Source organism: Condylura cristata, unplaced genomic scaffold, assembly GCF_000260355.1.
Source record: "Condylura cristata isolate star-nosed mole 26May11 unplaced genomic scaffold, ConCri1.0 scaffold00017, whole genome shotgun sequence".
Taxonomy (NCBI): Eukaryota; Metazoa; Chordata; class Mammalia; order Eulipotyphla; family Talpidae; genus Condylura; species Condylura cristata.
In genome coordinates this window covers 14,454,081-14,463,988 of record NW_004567118.1, presented here as the reverse complement: position 1 = coordinate 14,463,988, position 9,908 = coordinate 14,454,081, and the positions used below count along the sequence as shown (strand labels likewise).

The 9,908-nt window shown below is 35.1% G+C and overlaps 1 pseudogene; it reads right to left on the bottom strand.

The window, feature by feature from the left end:
- Positions 1-300: 300 nt before the first annotated feature.
- Positions 301-9,908, bottom strand: part of LOC101637225 — a 17,038-nt pseudogene continuing 7,430 nt past the window's right edge.

The following is a 9,908-nucleotide window of genomic DNA, read 5'->3' as shown; positions in this document are numbered from 1 at the left end:
GGTGACAAACACATCAGCACAGTATTTCCCAAATTCTCACACATTCTTTACTTTCTTCTGATTCATCTGATGAACTGGGAGTAGGAATTTGGTCATAGACAATGCGTCCTCCCTCTGTTGGCTGAACTTGAAACCATCATATAGCCTGGGCCTCTTTCTTAGAAGCAGCTAACCAAAGGTTGACATCAACAAGAACCAGTGCTAGTACTGATTGTGCATTATGTAGACCGTGTGCGTACTATGTAGTATGTATTACACAATCCTGTGGTAGGTATTTTTCTTAGTGACACATATGCTCTCTCAGTTGGCCAGTGTTCCTATACCAGGGCTTCCCGTGGCTGGAGCCAGTGCTGGGTCAAATGTATCTGCAGCAAAACTCAGGTGGATTGGCTTTTATTTTTTGCCATTTAGCAGATTGAATGTCTATTCCATGACCTTCTGGATGCCAATCAGACCTATATCTTCATGGAAAAATACTGAATATCATAATTCCTTAGAATAAAACACTCAGGAGGGCACATGTCTCTTGAGCCACTTGGGGAAGAAATACAAGGTTTGATCCAGGAAACCCTGGGGGTTGTGGTAACTTGTCCTGATTCTCTAAGAGAAATGAAACTGGCTGTCTATGGAGATTTCCAGAGGAAGTGGCTGAAGGATGTGTTAATGTCAGCATGGGCATCAATCCAGATCACACAAAGGTGTACACAGTGCCAGGGGTGCTCACTAATAGTTCTGACTGCCAGGCCGTGGTCCCCTCCCTCTGTGACAGCTGTAGCCACCAAACCCAACTCTACTAACCACTTCAGCCATTTCCTAGCTGGCAAGGCCAACTGGACGAGGATTTTCTATCAGATTGTTGTAAAGATCATCTTTGGGAACTGGTACAAAATTGAAATCTTCAAAGTCTTTTTGGCAACAGCTCAAGTTGGACAGCCTTTTCATCAAGCCAGTTTCTTTTACAGCAGCTGGACCATATTCCACTCCTTTAGCTGGACCATATTCCACTCCTTTATTTTCTGTCTTTGTCAGAACAAACTCCAATCACCATTAGGAGTCAACAGACTTCCTCAGTTCAGAATGCACTTGCTTCAGTTCAGACTTCTCTGGTGATAGGAGTTTCTTTGTGATGTTAGTAAGGTGGTTGGGTTTGGGATAGTGTCAACCATATGATAGAGTATTAAATATTGGGCCAGCCCAAAGTTAAAGGGAGGGAGGCTGAAAAGTGCAATCATAGTGACCAATTACTTAATCAGTTGTACTGATATAATAAGATATAGTAAAACCATTTGCACCTCTAGACTTAGGGGAGCTTCCTGGATGGTAAAAACATCAATATGCTAATGGCACACCTGACTCTACAGACACAGAAGCTCTTACATTCTGGACTATTCTAGAGCTTGCCTGTATCTCTTCATCTTACTTCATTTGTATCCTTTATCAGAAAATGGTAATTTATATATAGCACTTTCCTGAGTTTTGTCAGTCATTCAAGTCAATTATCAAGCCCAGGGATATGGACAGCTCCAGATTGGCACCTAAATGGTGACACCCAGAACTTGTGACTAGCTTCCAAAGTAGGGGTAGCCTTGCGATGGACTTTTTCTTAAACTTATGGCATCTGGCTCCAATGCTTGGCAGTTGGTGTCAGAATTTATTTGAATTGTAAGATGACCAGTTGGCACTGGAAAATTGGTGTTGGGAGACAACAACTCCTTTTTCTTAAGAATAACAGTCTTTTAAGTATATTTTCATTCTGTCCCCTGCAATATGTCTGCTACAAATAATTTAAAGTCTTTAAAAAAAGGTCAGTGATATTACAGTCACTATTCCACTTGCTGTTTCTTAATGTTATTTTCATTTAAAATTCAAAAAAGACAGCAACAACAAAGACCCATTTATTACCGACCAATATTTACACAGAATGGACATGAGAATAAAAGCTCTTACATACACAATCAATGGCATTTAGTACTATGATTTTTTTTATTAAAAGTTAAAAGATATAATTAAAAGATGAAAAACGAAGCGCTCATATACATTGATATTATGATTTTGGACTAATGGTGATGTTACACATATTGATACTGCAGTGCCACTGATTGGTCAAAAAGTGAGTGACTTAAAGTCATCAGTCAAAAAGTAACATTTGAGTAAAGTGCATTGGTGGTGGCAGAACCACAGTGACCACACCAGAGAAGAAATCATACTGTCCAAAAATTAACAATGATGTAAGAAAAGAAAAAGATAATTCAAAATAATTTTTTTAAGTAGACATAATATACAAACAAGTGATAAGGACAGATAAAAACCTTGCCGTACTTAGAGGCTCCACTTAAATTATAATTAACAGGTGGTCCTGATAAAATGACCCAGAAAAGTGGGGAAAATAAAAACACTGAATTTGAAGCAATCTGAGAGCTTGTGGACTCAGCCCATAGTCCTGATGTCTTCTGCAGACTTTGGCATTTGCCAAAGTCTGACCTTCCTCCTGAACACAGATGGTTGCCAGGAACTCTCTGGACCAGGTCTCACCAGCTCTACACTGTCAGTCTCCTGAGTTTTGCCAAGAGATTCATTACTTCCCCCCCCTTTTTTTTTTTTTGCTGCAAATTGAATGTATGCTTATGCTGTTATAATGTGGATTCTTCCACTAAATCCCTATTATGGTTCTATGCACTTGGCTTGAGTCATTATTGAAGGCTTCCAGGCTGTGGAAGTTAGCACTCTAAAGATCCCAAACCTGATAAAACAGCAGCTCATTCTCCCATGAGAAGATGCTCATCATCTTATATTATTAAAGAAATGCAAATCAAAGCAATGAGATACCACTTTATCACTGTGAAAAAGCCTACTATCTAAAAGAAAAGAATCAAGTGTTGGAGAAGATGTGAAGAGAAGGGAACCTTCATATACTCTAAATGAGAATGTAAATTGGTACAGCTATTTATGGAAAGCAGAATGTTGATTTCCCAAAAAATTAAAGATGAAATTTCATATGATGCAGTTATTCCACTTTTGGGTATTTACCCAAAAAGTGCAAGCACACTACTTTGAAGAACAACATGCACTCACATGCTTATTGCAGCAATATGTACAATAGCCAAGAGCTGGGAAAAGCTAATTGCCTATTGACAAACAAATGAATAAAAAGGATATGGTATACATTCATAATAGAATAGTACTCAGATTTTTTTTTAAAGATGAAATACTGTCATTTGCAACAACAGGAATGAACTTCGAAGGTATTATGTTTATGGAAATAAATGAGATGGAGAAACACAAACATTGTGATTTTAGTCATATATTGTATATAGAGAAAACAAATGGATGAGTAAAATGAAACAAAAATAAACTTTAGACCATTAATGTTACCAGAAGGGAAGGGGTTAGGAGTGATAGGCAAATCGGGTATAGGGGTTAGGAAGGATAGGCAAATCACCTTATCAATGGTAAGGTGAAGGAGAGAATTAGCTTTTAGTGGAGAATTTAATGTAGGGTACTGATTGACATGTATAGGATACATTATATTATAGCCATTGTATAGCCTAATCACACTGTCAGTGATACACACCTGAAAGTTATATAATGTTATAATACAATGTCACTTCTATAACAGTGTGTGTGCGCATGTGAAAGTGTGTGCATGCAAGTAAGGGGGAGGAGGCATGGAAAGAGAAATCTAGATAGACTTTAATTAAAAAGCAAGAGCTAAAATGCCAAAACCCCAAACACTAGAAATTTTTTAATTTGTACTTGAAAATGTGTCTCATTAATGTTTGTGTAAAAAACATTAACTATATAATGTTATTTCTGCTGTTTACAATTAAATTTACATTAAAAGTATTTTGCTTATACACCCCTCAGCTATGGGAAAAGATTGGATTAAAAATTAAAGCGCTTTTATGACATGATTATACTATGAGTTAAAAAATCTTTGTAAATATTAGGGAATGGCATGTGTTTCAAAGAATTATCAATTTTAGAGACTGATGAGAAACAGATGAAATACACAGCAAAGTTGCCACAGGGGCAAAGTAAAAGTCCTGGGTACTATTTTTTAATAGTCAATAGCTCTAAAACATTTAATAGTCAATAACTCTGAAATATTTGCTATATGTACTTACTTAGAAACAGAGGGATGTGACGCGCTGCTTATAAAAAAATGCTAAAGAGTTGGGGGAAATGTCAGTTTCTTCATGATAGGATGCCTTTCACAATTAAATACGTTCATCTGGGGATAAAATCTGAAAAACACATTTCCGGCATACCTTATCCACTTATCATAGTATAGGAAAATAAGTGGATTTCAATTTGGTGATTTAACCTGCAGCTTTAAATCTTTAATAAACAAACATGAAATTCCAAACTTTAATAATGAAAAGGCCGTAACTGAAATGATGTCAACCCTGGATATGAATCTCTTACCAACACAATGAAAGCACCACTTGTGGAGCTGCACTTCTGGTCAGCAGCTGCATTTTTGTTTTAATAAAAGGAGAGAGGGTGCCAGCACACCAATGTGATCCAAGACTTGGTTGCTACATAAGCAGTGGGATTAATTGCTTTTCCAGAAAGCTGGAATAAGCTCTCCTTCCACTGTCCCATCAGGATCAGCTTCCATAAAATGAGTGTAATAAGATAATGTATTACATACGACAGTAACTCCTACCAGCAGTGTTCAGCTGAACAAAGCCATGCATATTTACATCAATCAATAAAAACTTCATTGCTACATATATTTCAGAAATGTAGCTGTGCCTTTAAATGCAGATAAGGTAGGTTATAAAGAAACAAAAATGTATTTTCTTACTTTCGTGATAGATCTGTCCACCTTTCTCAAGAATCTTCCTTGGTTAATGAGATGAGGGAAAATAAACAGGTAGTACGGTTTTGGGAAGAATAAGCTCTGCCACAAAAAAACCCACAAAACTATAAACATTTTAATTGGCACCAAAATTATACTGATTATAATTAGAATAATTTTATATTGATGACATTTGATCTTTGATTATCTCACATACAGTAAATGAGGAGGTACCTTTAGGTTCTGATGTGCCTTGATGATTTCATGGACTTATACTCTCCTTTTGAAGTGAACATAAAGGAGAAAGTTTTTTCTAAATTTAAGAATAGCACAGAAGGAAACATGGCAAAGGTCACACTCTCACCAGAAAAAAAAATCTTTTCTTCTTGTTCCACAGTCTGGAGTTTATCCACTAAATCATTTGGATTTCCAGACCACAACCTAAATGTACCTATTCATGCTATATATGGGATAATCAAATGATCTCTCCAAAACCCATCAATCATTTTAGAAGCTTTTGGAGAGCCTAAAAACCATAGGTTTAAGTTTACTTCATAGGTACAAATGTTCTGAGATTTATTTCTTAAATTCTTGCCCACTTATGAAAATGACATGATGTACTGTTATAAAACCTGAAGTCTACTACTGGAGGTTTTTTTTTTTTTTTAAGTAAAAAAGTTAAGTCTTTCTTGTTAGGAGAGCAGATGGATTATTGACATTTAATAATATCTAAACCAAGCCTTAAACTACTCTTTCCTGAAATGAATGCTGTTTGTTGAAATGACATGAAGACTAATTTAGGTCTCTGCTTCAAATCTAGGGGGAAGAAACAAAAGTAAGATTATGATACTAAGTTAGAAAATCTTACATGTCTTCCTAAACTTGGTGTGTGTGCACATGTGTGCAGCACTGAAAATAATTAAAAAACAGAAATCTCCACTTTACTCAGAAATTTTCCATGATAATTTGAGAACAATAATATGTAGAATAATATCATTTTAAAAGAAAGCTATCGGCCACTTAAGATGTTTTCACAATATTGACCCAGCATTTTCTAAATTCTTAATAAAATGATTTTTTGTAGTCGTTACCTACCCTGAGAAAAAACATAAAATACTATCATCCTCTATTATGATGTCTCTGATGATTTCCAAATGTTTCTTTGCTATGCAGAAGTATATGATTTCTGATCCAGATGCTTTAAAAAGCAGTTCTAACAAAGAAACTTAATCTGAGCTGAACTTGGCACAGAATCTAAAAAACTATAGGATGATGTTTTGGAAGCTGCTCAAACAAAAGCTAAAACAGAAATATGCATCTACAATCATATACCCCGGCTGGTAGTAATAAATGAAGGATGCAGACTTTTTCCATAAGTGTGGATGTATAGAAATTAATGTTTATAAAATACAGTATAAGTACCAAAACCAGTATTTGAGATTGATGCTTCTTTTTTTTATTAAGCCAAAACATCCTTTTAATTCATAGAAGTATGTCAAAGAAAGAAATATTATTCTTTTGAGAGTTATTCATTTGGTACCCATCTCAAGTAAGGAATTATTTTCTTTATGAAATACAACAAAATTATAGCACAATAGTCTATAAGCTAATCAGAGAGAGAGATGAAGTCACTTTGAGACAATTTCTTCCAGCAAACATTTAACAATTTGGGTACAAAGGTTCTGAGACTCCTATTGGAGTCCCAGGTGGAGAGGTGAGACAGAAAAGATCAGAAGCACTAACAGCTGAGAATTTTCCAAAACTCACAAAAAAATATCGAGCCAGAAATTCAAGAATTACACATTTGCAGAGACAATAAGTACAGAGCAAACTACAACAGGAGCAGCACAGTAAAAGTACTAAAAACCAACAACAGTAGAAAATCTTATAAATAACCAGAAGAAAGGACTAGATACTTCAATAAACACAAAGGCAGAAGACAATAGGTTGTTATTTTCTAAGTAATCGAAGGAAATAACTCCAACCTAAAATTCCATACCTAATGAAAATATCCTTCATCAGTGAATGAGAAAGAGCATATTTCAACTACATACTGGAAGAATTTACCATCAGATAAGCACTTTTAAAAGTTGTATCACAAGCCCTTATTAAATACACTGATTAATGCACATAGCTTTTACTATAGATTCTTTAGGCTTTTCTACATAGAAAATCATGGTGTCTGTGCATAAACCAGTTTTACTTATTCCTTTATAAACTTTCTACCTTTTCTTTTTTCTTTTTCTCCCTCATTGCAAAGGCTAAGACCTCCAGTCCAATGCTGAACAGAAATAGTGAAAGTAGAATCTTTATTTGTTCCTGAACTTAGAAGAAACATATAATCTTTCACAATTATTGCTGGTTTTTTGTTAGAAAATGTTACTATTAACTAATTATTCATGAATTTTAAAGAGCAGTTTTTGGCTCACAGCTAAAGTGATAATATCAATATCATAATATGAATAAAGTATCTTTATTGCTTTAAATTTCCTAGGTGCTATACCTATTCATCCTTTCCCACGTTATCAACCATGATTTTTTTTTAACTGATTCCTTATTTTTATCTTGTCTAGCATGTCATGTAGATGGAATTACATGTTTGTTTGTTTTTTTTTCAGATTGGCTTCTTTTATTTAGTAATATGTACTTATAATTTCACCAGGTATTTACATGGCTTGATAACTTACTTCTTTTTAGCACTGAATAATCATGCACTGGCTGATTTATCCATTCACCCAGTGAAGGAAATCTTGACCACTTCTAACTTTTGGCAATTATGAACAAAACTGCTATAAACATCCACATGCAGGTTTTTTGTGTGGGCATAAATTTCCAACTTATTTTGATATCAAGCAGTACAATTGTTGGTATGAGTAGTAAAATAATGTTTAGTTTTGCAAGAAACTGCCAAACAGTTTTCCAAAATGGCCACATTTTGTATTCCTACCAGCATTCCCAACAGGAATGAAAATTCCTGTTGCCCTACATCACCAGTATTTGGTGGTGTTAGATTTTGACATGCTTATCTTAATAGGTGTGCAATGGCATCTCATTGTTGTAATACGCAATTCTACATCAGATATAGAGCATGTTTTAATATGATTGTTATCTGAATAGCTTCTCTATTTTGGCAACACCCTTATTAATATTCTGATACCGCATGTATTATATATAATATTCTACATTCAAACTATTAGTAATTCCAATTGCCAGATTTGTGTGAATACCTTGAATTGTTTCACCTGCTCCTTTTCAGTCATCTTCTCTAGAGTTAGGTAATTTCATCACCCACATGTGTAGATAAGTACTCAGTTATAGACTCAAGTGGAATCTTCACAGTAATCTCTAGTTTTCTGCATGTGCTATTCACACTTCCTCAAAATTCTCCCCTGCAGACTTGAGCTGCCTTGACTTCTCCAAATTCTCTATTTTGTAGCTTCATATCAGAGAAACTCTCAAGCTATTTGGCTCCTGCATTCTTTTTCACCCACCCTAACTCCACATTTGAGCAATTATGGGACCCATCTTGTTTGTTTGCCTTCTCTCAGGAATCAATATTTTGTCGTGCCTTTTTGACCAATTTTTGAAAAACATTTTTCATATTTTTTTTTTTGCCTGGATCCTTAGTTCCTCAACATGGGTTGGAAACATCCAGTCCTGTTACATCATCATGATCAGAACAGATTTACTTCCTAAGTTTTTGATCCTTTCTCATCATTCTACTAAGGGAGTTTTAGTAGCTTCTATTCATTCAATATAAGCCATCAATTTTTTTCAAACATCCAAGAAAATACTCCCACATCAACAAACTTATCTTTATTCATTCTAATACTCCACTGACCCTCCAACACTCTCATAATTCACCCTCCAGATCTGTACAGATTCCTGTACAGATGTTTATATATAGCAAGTATTACCCAGATTCTGCATTTCCTTGGTGAATAAACTTTCTTCCTACAGCACATTCCTAGTTTGGCTATGAAATACATAAGCAAAAGTAATAGAACCAAAAGGAGAAACAAACAAATCCACAATCATGGTGGGAAATTTTTAACATACCTCTTACAATTTCAAATTAAGAAATTTTTCACAACATAATTATTTGCACTGAAATCTAAAAGAATTTATATCTAAACTAGTAGAATTATAAGCAAATTTAGCAAAGTCACTGGGTCCAAGTAAATATTAAAAGTAACTGATATTGTGCTTTTCAGTAGATTTATCTGCTCTTCTCCTCATTCTGTCTCTGGTGAATACTTTTACCCTCACCCCCACACCTCTGGCCTAGACCCCAGGTCTTGTAGGCATCATTAAATAAATCTTTTTTAAAAGTAAATAAACATTAAAAATGGAAATACCATATCTGGAAATGGAGATATAGTAATCTCACTCTTGGGTCTCTATCCAATAAATATCAACCTCCAACTCAAAAGTTTATATGCTCTATGGGCCCTCCCTGGTGGTGTAGAAGGTTAAAGCACAGCTAAGAAGCTAAAGTCACTTCAGCATGAGTTCGATTCCCAGCTCCAGAGGTGACCCACACAGTGTGACAGACCTTTCCTGACCCACCTGCTGCTCCCCTCAGCAATGTACTTCATCAATAGGTGTGTTCTGCTCCCCACTCTGTCTCCAGTGAAGCCTCTCACCACCCCTGCACCTCTGGCCTGTACCCCAGTTCTATATGAATAAATATTTTTTTAAAAGTTTATAAAAAAGTAACTGATATTTATATTTTAGCAACAAACAAAAAATTAAAATTATTCTACTTAAAACAGCATTAAAATATACTTAAGAATAAATCTAACAAAAGATAACATCTACAGGTGGAACACCGAGAAAAAGTACATAAAGCAAAAAAAATGTGGCTATATAACATGTCCATGGGTGGGAAGAGTGACATTTTATTCAAAATGATTTATAGCTTCAATGCAAACCCTACTAAGAACTCAGCAAGTCTATCTTGCTTTCCTCCTCTTCCTTACCTTCCTTTTGTCCTCTTTCTCTAGAAATTACAAAACTCATTCTTTTTTTTTTTTTTTAAGATTTATTTATTCATACAGAACTCGAGTACAGGCCAAAGGTGCAGGTGGTGAGAGGATTCACC